This window comes from Pristiophorus japonicus, chromosome 7 (genome assembly GCF_044704955.1).
Source record: "Pristiophorus japonicus isolate sPriJap1 chromosome 7, sPriJap1.hap1, whole genome shotgun sequence".
NCBI lineage: Eukaryota > Metazoa > Chordata > Chondrichthyes > Pristiophoridae > Pristiophorus > Pristiophorus japonicus.
In genome coordinates, this window is record NC_091983.1 from 112,026,685 (window position 1) to 112,042,266 (window position 15,582).

The 15,582-nt window shown below is 50.0% G+C and overlaps 1 protein-coding gene across 1 annotated transcript in view; it reads right to left on the bottom strand.

The window, feature by feature from the left end:
* Positions 1-15,582, bottom strand: part of LOC139266612 (ectonucleotide pyrophosphatase/phosphodiesterase family member 3-like) — a 179,129-nt gene that overhangs the window by 133,494 nt on the left and 30,053 nt on the right. The gene's annotated exons all lie outside the window — the stretch shown is intronic.

The window sequence follows — 15,582 nt, forward strand, 5'->3', positions numbered from 1 at the left end:
AAGTTTAGTTCAATTTCAATAAAGTCAAATGAAATTTCATATCACTTCAGTTGGAGTCTCACAAGAACATAAGAAATAGAAACAGGAGTAGGCCATACGGCCCCTCGAGCCTGCTCCGCCATTTAATAAGATCATGGCTGAGCTGATCATGGACACAACTCCACTTCCCACCCGCTCCCCATAACCTCTTATCCCCTTATCATTTAAGAAACTGTCTATTTCTGCCTTAAATGGTGTGACCTCACTGTAATTTAGTGATAAGTTCAAAATCGATGTAGTTGAGTTACACAGTGCAGGCACACTATAGTTTGAGGTCATTTGCACTGTAATTGTAGTGTAACTGCACTTATCGTGCAAATGCAACCGAGATCTGCAGTGAGGGGCTAATCTGACACCAGAGCAAGGGAAAGTGAGATACCTTGAAATCAAAAATCACTTTGTACTGACACTAAACTAAGAGTGTAAATGCACCTAATGTGTACGATACAGAATCACTGCAGTTTGACTCACATGGTACATTTGGAATATGATTTCATTCCGAACAAAACAACCTGAAACAGTTGTGAAATCCTATTGAAAATATTGGAAATCCCCTAAAATTTATAAGCAGGAAAGGGATAAATCCAGGAAAAATATTTTCTTGAAGATTGGTGAAATCTAGGGACTTTTTACTCAACTTTGTTATTTCTAAATTAATACTCAGTCCTAATTATAGATTAATTCTGAGGAAATATATGTAGAAATATCACTTCCACATTTTGTGTCAACAGCCATTTTCAGATGCATCAAATAATAAGAATGTAGGCAGATTTCTCTCCTTAGTGTTTGAGTATATTGAATCGCCTGTCCAGAGTGCATAGAGGAAAATCAGGGAGCTTCGCGTACCTGTGACGGACCCTGCCTGGTTTTCTGTCCATTATTTTAAAAGGGTTGAAAATCAGGCTGGCTGCATTACAGGCATGCAATCTTCCCCGGGAACCAAATGTCTTTTAATTAAAGATAATAAATCCCTTCCAGGGTCAATTACCTTAGTCCTGACAGTTTCCAAGGGCCCCAATGGAACTCATGGTCACTCTCCATTTAGGGCTTTCAAGGGTGTAATGGAAAGAATTCCCAGGGCAACCCAAGAGTTCCCCAAGATACATTTCCTTGACATGGAAGTGGGGGGAATGTGGACAGAGGACATGCCACTCCCTGACCAGAATTTACGGCATTTCTTATACAGAACAGTATCCTGGCTGGATTTGGTTCCAACCCAAATTCCAGCGCCACCATCACATCACAGGCGGTCCCTCGAATGAGGATGACTTGCTTCCACATGAGTTCACAGATGTTTCAATCAAGGACCTGATGGTCCAGTCCAATTGAAGGGGTGGAAGATGCCTGTGAGTGGATTTTTTTAACGTGTGGTGACTGTTGCACATCAGCGACCACACGGACTTGACAGAGCTCGGCCTTTATCCTGTGGCAAGGGTTAACCAGGACAACTGTAGACCTGCTTCCATGGACCTATGCAGTGTAGGCTGGCCCGTGCTGGCCCTGGGCCCTCGGCTCTTCTGGGCCCCGTATCCTCATTTGCCACACCTCCACCACGATCTCTCGCACTCCTCCGCCACAAATATTCGCTGCATCTCCGCCATGATCTCTCAGAGCTCCTCCACCACAAAACACTCGCCGCACCTCCGCCACGATCTCCCGCCATACCTCCGCACCAAACATTCGCCGGACTTCTGCCACGATCACCCACCGAATCTCAGCCACGAACCCTCATCGCTCCTCCGTCTTGATCACTCACCGCACCTCCGCCACATCCTTTTCTTAGATCAACCATGATCTTATTAAATGGCGGAGTAGGCGCGAGGGCCCATATGGCCGACTCCTGCTCCTATTTCTTATATTCTTATGTAAGAGACTTCCGGCAAAGATAATGACGCATGGAATTCAGGAAATGTAGCCACAGAGAAAGCTGGAGGGCAAACAGCAAAGAATAAGGATAAAAGGTAGTTTCAGGAATTGAGAGTACAATATTGAAATTTACCAAATAGGGGGCATTGCAAATTATGACAAAGATTGTGAAAGACTGCAGGATGACTAAAATAAAAAAGAATTGAAGGGTAGGTTTGAAAACAATCCTTTAGATGGAGGGTGGTTACAATGTGGAATTCCACGTCACCAACCGTGTTGAAGAAGAGTCCATAAATTCTTATAAAAATGAATTAGATAATTGCTTGAAAAAAAATTAAATGGTATGGGAACCAATAAGGAGAGTGAGATTAGATTAAGTAGCTCATGTGGAGAAAATATTGGCACAGGTCAGAATGGATCAAATGGTTTGTTTCTGAATTGTAACATTCTATTCTATTATGACATGAAACGGACAATATAAATGAATTTATGAGGTAATTAGTGAATTTTTGCAGACAAGACATATAAAATGATAAGACCATTAGGTGGAATTTATTCCGAAAAAAAGGGATGGGTATGTGTGACCTCATGGTCTATTCCTAAAAATTCTTATGAATGGCAGCTGGTTGGCACCAAGGGCATTTCAGGGACACACAGAAGTCCTGCCTACTTCAATTTGCATGGTGCCAAATGGAAAGCCCAGGCCTTTAGTTCTAATTGAGCGCATTCCTTGGCCAAGAGACCAGGGGGCCGAACTTCACCCCCGTCGGAAACGGGTCGCACCTACTGTTTATCCTGTGTTTTCACCTCCGTGGTGGATGCGGTGGCATCTTGCATGAAATTCAGCTCTTTGTCTTTTTTTTTCGAGCAAGGTGTAAGTCGGTCATAATGGGGGCGGAAGTGGGGGCGGGCGTAGAGTGCGCCGCTGTCAGTCATCAGCGTAGCGTTGGTGACATCATCACGCTGGCACTTCACCCCGTCTCTTCCCTTCACTTAAAGGGGAGAGCCGCTGTGAGCTCTGCAATACTTTTATTAGGTTTCAACCGGGCCAGGCTGCTGTTGATGGCCAGCCAAACCCGGGGGCACAATTGGCAGTTAGCCGACCAAAAAAAAGATGTATATATATATATATATATATATATATTATCACAGCTAATGTTTCATACTTTAGTTGGACTTTTCTATACTCAGCATCTGTCATTCAGCAAGATGCATGGGTTATTGCTTTGGAAAATGGGGAAAATATTTATGTGAAACATTATCTAGGTCGATAAGATGTGACTTTTCATTGTAGCATCATTCAAACCAACTGTGATGCTACTTATCATTTCATGCAATAAAGTATGTTTATACCATATGGAAACATAGAAACATAGAAACATAGAAAATAGGTGCAGGAGTAGGCCATTTGGCCCTTCGAGCCTGCACCACCATTCAATAAGATCATGGCTGATCATTCCCTCAGTACCCCTTTCCTGCTTTCTCTCCATACTGCTTGATCCCCTTAGCCTATCTAACTCCCTCTTGAATATATCCAATGAACTGGCATCAACAACTCTCTGCGGCAGGGAATTCCACAGGTTAACAACTCTCTGAGTGAAGAGGTTTCTCCTCATCTCAGTCCTAAATGGCCTACCCTTAATCCTAAGACTATGTCCCCTGGTTCTGGACTTCCCCAACGTCGGGAACATTTTTCCGCATCTAACCTGTCCACTCCCGTCAGAATCTTATACGTTTCTATGAAATTCCCTCTCATCCTTCTAAACTCCAGTGAATAAAGGCCCAGTTGATCCAGTCTCTCCTCAAATGACAGTCCAGCCATCCCTGGAATCAGTCTGGTGAACCTTCGCTGCACACCCTCAATCGCAAGAACGTCCTTCCTCAGATTAGGAGACCAAAACTGAACACAATATTCCAGGTGAGGCCTCACTAAGGCCCTGTACAACTGCAGTAAGACCTCCCTGCTCCTATACTCAAATCCCCTAGCTATGAAGGCCAACATACCATTTGCCTTCTTCACCGCCGATTGTACCTGCATGCCAACTTTCAATGACTGATGAACCATGACACCCAGGTCTCGTTGCACCTCCCCTTTTTCTAATCGGTCATCATTCAGATAATATTCTGCCTTCGTGTTTCTGCCCCCAAAATGGATAACCTCACATTTATCCACATTATACTGCATCTGCCATGCATTTGCCCACTCACCTAACCTGCAGCCTCTTAGCATCCTCCTCACAGCTCACACCACCACTCAGCTTAGTGTCATCTGCAAACTTGGAGATATTACTCAATTCCTTCATCTAAATCGTTAATGTATATTGCAAAAAGCTGGGCTCCCAGCACTGAGCCCTGCGGCACTCCACTAGTCACTGCCTGCCATTCTGAAAAGGATCTGCTTATCCCAACTCTCTGCTTCCTGTCTGCCAACCAGTTCTCTATCCACGTCAGTACATTACCCCCAATACCATGCGCTTTGATTTTGCACACCAATCTCTTGTGCGGGACCTTGTCAAAAGCCTTTTGAAAGTCCAAATACACCACATCCACTGGTTCTCCCTTGTCCACTCTGCTAGTTACATCCTCAAAAAATTCCAGAAGATTCGTCAAGCATGATTTCCCTTTCATAAATCCATGCTGACTTGGACCGATCCTGTCACTGCTTTCCAAATGCACTGTTATTTCATCCTTAATGATTGATTCCAACATTTTCCCCACAATTGATGTCAGGCTAACCGGTCTATAATTACCCGTTTTCTCTCTCCCTCCTTTTTTAAAAAGTGATGTTACATTAGCTACCCTCCAGTGAGTCATCATCGTCATAGGCAGCCCCTTGAAACCGAGGAAGACTTGCTTCCATTCTAAAAGTGAATTCTCAGGTGACTGTACAGCCCAATATGGAAATTACAGTGGGACAGACAGTCGCTGGAGGAAAGGGTGGGTGGGGAGTCTGGTTTGCCGCAAAAGAAACATAAGAATTAGGAACAGGAGTAGGCCATCTAGCCCCTCGAGCCTGCTCTGCCATTCAATAAGATCATGGCTGATCTGGCCGTGGACTCAGCTCCACTTACCCACCCGCTCCCTGTAACCCTTAATTCCCTTATTGGTTAAAAATCTATCTATCTGTGACTTGAATACATTCAATGAGCTAGCCTCAACTGCTTCCTTGGGCAGAGAATTCCACAGATTCACAACCCTCTGGGAGAAGAAATTCCTTCTCAACTCGGTTTTAAATTGGCTCCCCTGTATTTTGAGGCTGTGCCCCCAAGTTCTAGTCTCCCCGACCAGTGGAAACAACCTCTCCGCCTCTATCTTGTCTATCCCTTTCATTATTTTAAATGTTTCGATAAGATCACCCCTCATCCTTCTGAACTCCAACGAGTAAAGACCCAGTCTGCTCAATCTATCATCATAAGGTAACCCCCTCATCTCCGGAATCAGCCTAGCGAATCGTCTCTGTACCCCCTCCAAAGCTAGTATATCCTTCCTTAAGTAAGGTGACCAAAACTGCACGCAGTACTCCAGGTGCGGCCTCACCAATACCCTGTACAGTTGCAGCAGGACCTCCCTGCTTTTGTACTCCATCCCTCTCACAATGAAGGCCAACATTCCATTCGCCTTCCTGATTACCTGCTGCACCTGCAAACTAACTTTTTGGGATTCATGCACAAGGACCCCCAGGTCCCTCTGCACTGCAGCATGTTGTAATTTCTCTCCATTCAAATAATATTCCCTTTTACTGTTTTTTTTCCCAAGGTGGATGACCTCACACTTTCCGACATTGTATTCCATCTGCCAAACCTTAGCCCATTCGCTTAACCTATCCAAATCTCTTTGCAGCCTCTCTGTGTCCTCTACACAACCCGCTTTCCCACTAATCTTTGTGTCATCTGCAAATTATGTTACACTACACTCTGTCCCCTCTTCCAGGTCATCTATGTATATTGTAAACAGTTGTGGTCCCAGCACCGATCCCTGTGGCACACTACTAACCACCGATTTCCAACCTGAAAAGGACCCATTTATCCCAACTCTCTGCTTTCTGTTCGCCAGCCAATTCTCTATCCATGCTAATACATTTCCTCTGACTCCGCGTACCTCTATCTTCTGCAGTAACCTTTTGTGTGGCACCTTATCGAATGCCTTTTGGAAATCTAAATACACCACATCCATCGGTACACCTCTATCCACCATGCTCGTTATATCCTCAAAGAATTCTAGAAAACTAGTTAAACATGATTTCCCCTTCATGAATTCATGCTGCGTCTGCCTGATTGCACTATTCCTATCTAGATGTCCCGCTATTTCTTCCTTAATGATAGTTTCAAGCATTTTCTCCACTACAGATGTTAAACTAACCGGCCTATAGTTACCTGACTTTTGTCTGCCCCCTTTTTTAAACAGAGGCGTTACATTAGCTGCTTTCCAATCCGCTGGTACCTCCCCAGAGTCCAGAGAATTTTGGTAGATTATAACGAATGCATCTGCTATAACTTCCGCCATCTCTTTTAATACCCTGGGATGCATTTCATCAGGACCAGGGGACTTGTCTACCTTGAGACCCATTAGCCTGTCCAGCACTACCCCCCTACTGATAGTGATTGTCTCAAGATTATGTAGGGAATGACGAAAACCCCCTCATTTTACCCAGAAAGAAAAGGGCTGTGGGATCAGTCTGGGCTGTGAATTGAAACCGATGGAAGGAAAACTTTGGGACACAAATGAATTTTAAAAGAGCAGACAAGGCCTGCAGGGGATAAAAGGGGGTGCATTCAGTGTTTGGACTCATAGGAAAGGGAATTTAATTTGGAACTATCTACCAGAAAGTTTGAAATCCTAAAGTACACATGGAAGAAACTACAAACTTTAATCGAATTTGGGATTTTTTAAAAGATGTATATTGGGTCTGCAAGAAAAGGGGTGGAGTCAATATCAAAAGGGCCAGTTTGGACATTGGAACTAATCAAATTGTCTGGGAACTGTATACCCTCGAAACTTGCCCCTTGAAAACATTAGCATTTAAACAATGCCACATACATATTCCAACACCTTTTTCATCAGGCATAGAAATATCTGGCTCAGGCCAGACTAGCACAATGGCTACAGGAAGCCAATGCAATCAACACCCACTCAAACCTTGAGTAGGTTAAGATCAGTGGGAAAAAAAAACTAAAAATCTAAAACTGCTGCATTTTTCAAAATCAAAAAGTCCACCAATGAGAAGAATCGACTTCAGCAGGAGAGGCGGACTGAATAATCTGGCTATAAAAAAGGGGTTTCTGACGTAGTGAAGAAAGAAGTGATGATTTTCCCTGCCCTCGTGATTCAACAACCACAACCACAAGCCTCTCGACACTGAAGGAAAACCAGTGTCCGAAGACACCGAAGATAGAAGAAACAAACCACCAGACTGCGGAAGGCACAGTAGTGAGTATAACCTCTGGTCCCCAGAACTCCCAACTCAGTTAGGCCAGGAAAGGTGGGAGGTTGGGCATTGTACTGCTAAACTGGTGTAAAGATTTTCGTTGGGTCCGTTTTAGTGGGATTTAGGGGGATTGTTTTGTTGGTGTATTGCTGTTTGTTGAGTTACACCTTGTCAAATAAATTGGAAGCCTAAAGTTCCTCTTGGAATCACCTTGTCTCAGTTCTATTGTATTACATCTCCTGATGGTGAGTCTTATGTCAGAACCGTGTAAGGGAAGCTAGGAGCGCCTCGAAAACGCTCAACTGTGTGTCACAGGCTAGGGAAGAAGGGGTTAGGAGTGTTTGACACTCACAGGTGCCTCACAAGCCAGGCATAAGCTGTGAGGGCAGAAGCCCAGAGAAAGACACCCAAGGCACAACAACCCTGTGAAAACCCCTTACAGAACATGGCGACCACGAAGGGACATAAGCAAACAGGAGATGTTAATATAACAGATGAGGTGATAAGAGAGGAAACTAAAATGGAGGAGAGAATATCCTCATACATTTTTGGCAAGGTGAACCTCACCAAACCTTGGGTGCAAGCCCTCACTCGGGCAGAGCGTCCAGTGGATGCTGCTGCTCAGTGGACAGCAGGGAAGGACCACAACCACAGGGTGGAAAAGGCCATCTGGCTTATCTGCTTCACCCGCCAAGTCCGAAAGCTCGACCAGCGGGTGAAGGACTTGGAACAGAGTCTTCAGAAATCAGAGTAGCACTCTGCTATCCGGGCTGTGGTTGGGGACAACCTGCTGGCCGAATTAGCTGGGGAGCAGCAAAGGAACCGGCAGTTGGAGGAGACCTTCCGAAATAGCCGGGACTATCTTCAGTGTCAGGTCACTGAGGCCAAGGGTAGTGAGGGGTCCCTCCGGGAACAGAATTCTCGGCACACCCAGAAAATTTGGGAACTGGAGAATAAATTAAAAGATGTACAGGCAGCCTATAAAGTGGCCAGTAGCAGTGAGTTTGCAGATCACGGTCCCTGCCAGGTGAGGATTAAAACTCTCACCCACGCTCTATCCCAGGCAAAGGGGATGGTCGCCCTGATAGGACCCGTAGGGTCCACAGGGGACAAAGGAGAGTATTGGGGGGTAGAGGAGAATCCAAAGGCAAGAGACGCCCAACCACCTCCTGAGGCACCGGTGGTTTGTCCGGTGGGGTACCAGGAGGGGCGGGGCACGCAGGTAGTAGCATACCCAGGGCTGGGGGCAGGACCAATGTGTCCCGCTCGGCAGCAGGGATGTGAGGCTCCAGCCGAGGGTCAGTTAAGGGCTGGATCAGGCGACCAGGCACTGTCTGCTGCACCGGGTATGGTGGGACAGCCGGAGGTAGAGGGACCAGCGCAGAAAGATCCTGAACCAGGGCGGATGTGCCTGGTCAGGCAGTGCAAGTACGGTCCTCCACAGGGAGGTGGCCAAGGTCGGGGAGCGCTGGAGAGCGACTTTATTATTCCCCATGGAGTTCAATCACTCAGGGCCATGGTGGCCCATTTGGCCAAACTCACTCGCAGTGGGGACCCGTCTATCCACTTCATGGAAGTGATGCAGGCAGGGGAAATTAATGGGTGTGACGAGGAAGAGACAGCCAAGCTGCTGCTCTTCTCTCTGGACAGCAAATTGTACCAGGCGTACCGGCAGAATGCCGGAGGGGACAGCGTACATTTACTGAGGTTCAGAGGGCCATCCTTGAGGCTATGGGCTTCGATGACGGCAGTCCTTTCGAACGGGTCGAAAGGACAAGGCAGCTCGCAGGGGAAACCCCACAGGCGTTTGCGGACAGGCTGTGGGTGGTATACCACGCAGCCTGTGGGGAGCTCCTCGACCGGGCGAATCTTTCCGCGGTACAGACTGGCCGCTGGCTGAGGATGCTGGTGGCAAACTGCTTGCCCCGGCTCAAGGCCAGGGCAGAACTGTGGTTCGATTCCCGGGACCCCAACCTCACCGAGGAAGCAGTGGTCAGGCAACTGGCACTGGTCCAACGGAATGGAGGAGGGGAGGAGGAGAAAACCTCCAAAGGTCGGGTAAATGAAGTAAAACCCAACCCGATTCCCAAAAGGGAATGGCACCAGGAGGGTGGCCGCTCGTCTGATAAGGAGGGAGTGTGCTACGGGTGCGGGAAAGCTGTGCATTTTAAAAGGGATTGCAGGAGCCCAGTAAAGAGATATGGGGGGAGAAGTTCTTTAGGAGCCGCCCAGAGTGGGGGAAGTGGAGCGAGCTCCTCACCATCCCTTGACGAGATAGTAGCTGCAGTGAGGACAGCGCTGGAGGGGCCTGGGAACGTAGCCACGGCAACAGGCAGGGAAGCACCAGCAACCCTGCCAGTACAGAGGCCGTGACTAGCCCAGACCCAGCCTGCATACCTGTGTCCACTAGAATACGACCCCTGGGGATGACCCTGGGTCAAGATGGAGGTTGAGGGTGTATTGGGTACCTACCTTTTGGACACTGGTGCTTCCAGCATGATAGTCCATTCGGAGGACCCCCGCCTCTATCAAACGGGGTGCCGTATCAACTAGTTGGGTTCACAGGTAATGAGAAGGCTGGGTTTTTCTCAGTCCCGCTCGCAGTTCATTTAGGAGCACTCCAAACACAATGGAAGTGCATCCTGATGAACTGGGAGCAGGTGGGAAAAGGGATTTTGGGGGCAGATTTTATCATTGCTCGCCAGATCCTAGTAGACTTGAGGAATCACTGTCTATGGGACACAGTGTGCATGGGAGCAGAGGGAGAAGTCATGGTTATTGATAAGAAACAGGGAAAAGGGACTCTGTACAATGAAGCCAAAAGAGGGTTACGACCTGGAGGTTCTGGTCAGTAACACCCCGGCCGAGTACCGGGCCTATGTGCAAGCAAATCTTGCAGCATTTGCCACCCATAAACACGACTGTGGGAGAGTCACAGGAGTGGAGGTTAGAATAGATGGGGATCCCATGTCCCGCCCGCAAAAGCAGTATGGCTTTCCCCGAGAGGCAGAAGCAGACTTGGAGACAGCTTTAAGCTCGCTTGTCGAGCAGGGTGTTTTGAGACCCATAGCCACCCATGTCAACTTCCCGCTTTGGCCGGTTAGGAAACCGGACAAATCTTGAAGGGCTACGGTGGATTATAGGGTGCTCAATAAAAACATCCCAGCTTGTGCCCCCACAGTAGCGGCGGTTGCGGATCTGATAGGGGAAATCCCTGCATCCGCAACCACGTTCACAGTGTTGGACATATCCAACGGGTTCTGGTCTATCCCTGTACGGAGGGAAGACCAGTACAAGTTTGCCTTCACCTTCCGGGAACAGCAGTATACATGGAGCTGCCTCCCACAGGGCTTTCATAATAGTCCCAGCATCTTTCACCAATGCATGGCGAACTGCTTAAAAGGCTTCAGCCAGCCACACCAGCTGGTCCAGTATGTGGACGACCTGTTGTTGTTCACAGACAGCAGTGAGGAACACGGTCCACTGCTGGCTGAACTGCTGGTCTTACTGAAGGAAGGGGGTTTTAAAGTTAACCCCAAGAAAGCCCAGATAGGTCGAGGAGAGGTAAAATTCCTGGGCCTGACGATAAGGGCAGGAGAAAGGGCCATTGATGAGGCTAGAAGAAAGGCAGTGCAGGAACTCCCTGTCCCTAGGGATGTGTCGGGGGTAAGGTCTTTCCTGGGAATCACTGGCGACTGTAGGGACTTCATCGAGGACTATGCAGCCACTGCCGCCCCTCTGCTCAGACTCCTACATAAGGGGGTCGAGTGGGAGTGGGACGTGGGCTGTGAGGCAGCATTTGTCCATCTTAAGAGAGACCTGCAGGTAGCACCAGCCCTAGGGGCAATTGATGGGGGGGAGGAATTCTTCCTGGAGGTGGCAGCCAGTGGCGACAGCTTAAGTGCAGTGTTGCTCCAGGGGCGAAACGGTCAGCTGAGACCAGTGGTGTACTCCTCCAGGGTCCTCACGGAGGTAGAAAAGGGATACTCCAATTGTGAGAGGCACTTGCTTGCCACCCACTGGGCAGTAAAGAGAGCTCAGATCTTTACTGGAATATCCCCCATTACACTCCTCACCCATCATACCCCGACGCAGATGCTGTTGGACGGGAGGATTAAGGACGGGACATTGAGCAGTGCTAGAATCACTCGCTGGACCCTCCTCCTCTCCCAAATGACTTTAAAGGTCAAGGGCCTCTGCGAGCCCAGGCTCGCAGCAAATTTAATCTATCCAGGGCAGCCGCATCGATGCTTTGTGGAGGGAGTATGGGACATTAACTTTGGATTTCGGGCAGGGATACACCCCACAGGCCGTGAGATCTACGTTGATGGCTCCAGTTCAGTGTCCACGGGTACAAGACTCACGGGCTGCGGAGTTTGGGATCCCAAGGCAGGAATTGCCTTGGCTCTTAAACTCCCATGCACCCTGAGCGCCCAGCAGGCGGAACTCTCGGCGGTGATGTATGTGGTCACACACCCCGAGGAATTCCCTACCCCATACACGATTTGCTCAGACAGCATGTTCACTTGCAATTCGTGTACAGAGTATCTGGCGATTTGGTCACGCCGGGGGTACACCTCTGCGGATGGGAAGCCCCTTGTGACCAAACCCCTGCTAGAAAAGATCGTGGCTGCAGTGGGAGAACCCGGGGATGTATATATCCATAAGGTAAAGGCCCACTCCAAAACTGAGCCACGGGGGGGGAGGTAACCAGCAGGCAGACCTGCTGGCAAGGGAAGGTGCTCGCACAGGTCGCCCATGGGACCCATACGAGGCAGGCAGGATAGCAGCAGCAAGAAGCAAGCCAGGGACACAAGGGAGCGTAGGGGCGGCTGCGGCCCCGGACCTTAAAGTAGTCCAGATGCAGGATCCGATCCTGAAGGCTGCCTTGGCTGCTATCAAAAGGGGGGAAAAGGCGGAGGGCCCATACAGTGCTGTAGATATTGCTGTGCGGGAAGGCATGTTGTTTAAAGGGGACAAATGGGTAGTGCTGCCACAACACCGAAGGGAATTCCTTCAGCTGGCCCATGAGGGTCCAGGTGCGGGACACCCTGGGCCGGAATCTACCTGGCAATGGGTAGAAAAGGCAGGGTGGTGGCCAGACCTCCGGGAAGACGTCCGCAACTTCTGTGCGGGCTGTCTGGTTTGCGCTGCAAACAACCCAGACCCTCAGAAAAGGAAGGCGTCTATGGGACACATCAGGCGGGTCGAGGGACCATGGCAGTCGATCCAGATCGACTACATTGGACCCCTACTGGCCGCCCAGGGAGGTTATAAATACTGCCTCGTTCTGGTGGATGTGTTTTCCAAGTGGGTGGAAGCCTTCCCTTGCCGAACAGCTACCGTGGTGGGGACTGCAAAAATCCTGGTGAGGGAGGTGTTCTCTCGGTGGGGTCTACCTCAAATCGTGGAGTCCGACCGGGGAAGCCACTTCACCGGCCAGGTGATGCAGGCCACCCTAAAGGTGCTGGGGATAAGAGCCAAATGGCATGTCGCCTACAACCCTCAGTCCTCAGGCTCCGTAGAACGCCTGAACCGGACCCTAAAGGAAAGGCTGCGCAAGGAGACGGGAGGCTCACTGAACAAGTGGGTAGAGGTCTTACCGTTGGTCCTCATGGAATCCGGACCAGTCAGTCAAAGAGCACAGGGTACTCACCCCATGAGCTGATGACGGGCCGGATCATGAGAACCCCAGTGCATGTGTTGGCGCCGGTTCTCACCGAAGGGCAGCTCCGAGAGGTGAACCGGGACCGGTTTGTCAGGAACCTGTTTGAACACCTCAAACAGATTCACTGGCAGGCTGCTAGTAACATGGGCAGACAGCATCAGAGTAACCGATTGCTGCTAGAACCCAGCAAACACCACGAATGGGAGATAGGGGACCAGGTCATGGTGAGGAACTATGCTCGGGTCGGGGTTTTTGAAGCATTATATATGGAACCATACAGCATAGTCGACAAGGCTAGCCCTATGGTCTATGCGGTTCGACTGCCTCGCCGGGTGAAGTGGTATCACATTAATCAGTGTAAATTGTTTGACCTCAAAAGAGGTAAAAAACAGAGGGGACGAGCAAGGGAAGGGAATCAGGCACTGGGGTAAGAACAGGCCCCGGTGGATTTGGAGGCTCCGGAGGAGGCAGCGGGCTCCGAAGCTCTACAGCCGGGGCTGGTTCACTGCTCCTGTAAGGCTATCCCACCACTGAGTAGAGATTCCCAGCCCACTAACAGAAGTAGGGAGAAAGGCTCTACCATTAGCAAGGTCCAAGGGGAAGCTGAACCTCCCATGGTGGAGCAGCTGGGGCTAGCCCAAGAGGTGGAGGAGATGGCATTGCAGCCCATAACGTGGGACTCTGCACCGACAGTAAGGAGGAGTAACAGAGTGCCACAGCCCAGGGCGCCGTGGTCCCCTGTTTACTTAGCCTCCTGCCCCAGACCGATACGGCGAAAGACAACAGGGAGGGTGCTCTGTTGCGCTAGCAAGGGTCTCCCACTGATTATCCGGGGCTCGGGAGGGCCTTGGAGGGCAGCACAAGACTCATTAAGGAGGACCATATGAGCCCCTCAGCGGAGGGCATCCTGGTCCCCAGGGTACGGTCAGCTGAGTGGTCGACGACACCTGTACAGTGACAGGATATAGCCTGGCCACCCGGGGACGGGTGGCGGTGTGTATATTTTCCCTTCCTGTTTTGTTACTTTGTGTTGTGTGTATATGTGTTTAGGTAAGGCAGTGACGGTTGGGTACAGCATTTTGTGTGTTTGGAACATGTTAAGTGGGCCGAGCCTGGAGAAGTCTCTCAAGGCAAGGCCATGTTCTTCTTGCCTTTCAGATGTCAACACCTCCCTACTGGACGTTAGTGATGCTGGTATCGCTAAGGATCTGCACCGGGCACCGAGGGGACACCGAGGACTCCCTAGTTTTCAGATGCTCCGGGGGCAGAGCGCCGACAGTGACCACAGGAGAAGGGACTCCGGCGGCGGATGGCCGGGTCACCTACTCCCACGAGGGGAAATGGCCTGGGTGGTTGGGATCGAACTCCACAAAGTACTCCAACCATAAGGACTTTACCTACGGAGAGGCCTCCATCCCCTGCCCGGAGATCACTGTGGCCACTTCCAGAGTGAGAGTGACAGAAGGCAGGAAGGTATGCCTAACTTGCCAAGGGAACATACCTCTGGGACGGTGGTGGTGGCTCAGAAAGCTCAAGAGGGACATGGGAGACCGACACTCGGACTGGGAATGTCTGGATAATGATACCTACCGAACCATCATGGGGTCATCTGGCAGGGTAACGGTGTGCTGGGAGAAATGGTGGGCGTACGACCAAGGAATTTATTTGTGTATGTGGGGATCCACTCGCGTGTGTTCAGAGGGGGTCTCCATTGCTTTTTATAGATGGTGGCAGGATGTCGGGGATGGGGTGGTATGGGATCGCAGCGGGGAGGCGTGTGTGATCCCCAATCCCCGGGTACCAGTAAATGCCACCGAACTTGTAGCTCGGGAAAGAAAACCCCCACCCACGGCCAAGCCCACCATCCCACACGAGTGCCCGAAACAACCAGGGGGCCGGGGAATGGTTTAGTGTTGGTCCCTACCGAGAAACTACTTTATCAGGGGGTACACTACGCAGTGGCATCAGTGGTGCTAAATCTGACATAAGTCCGCCTACCTACGTGATGTCCGCGGGAAACCGAGCTGTTATACCAGGCTCTGCTGCGGGAGATGTTCCGGAAGTTCAATGAACTGGACTTCGGGGATGTCAAAGTGACAGACTTGTATAAACAGTGGGATAGGGCCGAACCGGGCAGGCATTCTTACGGGGTTTAACACCGGGGCGTCCGCCATAAACAGTTTGGATAACATGCAGCTGGCCCTCCAGATAAATGGGTTAAAGAATCAGCTACGCAAAGTCCTGGGGGACGAGAATACCGTAGTGGGATCCGCGCTCCATGAAGAGGTGGCAATGACAGTTCATTTAAAGGAGATTATCTCTCAATTGGAGGCGCAGGCAGGGCTGTAAACGCCTTGATTCGGGAGGATAGAAACGCCTCCGATCAAGCCGCCCAAAATGAGCTGTGCGTGCTCTATGGGGCCTGGTTGCTGGGAGAGGGACGGAGTAACCTCGAGGATCTGGGACAGGGACAGGTCCCCTCCTGGATCAGCAACCAGCACTTAGCAGCACTGCACCCTTATGATAATGTTTTGAGTCCTTGCCAACTTTGTGTAGCGTCGGAAGCCTACCCGGTACCGGTGGA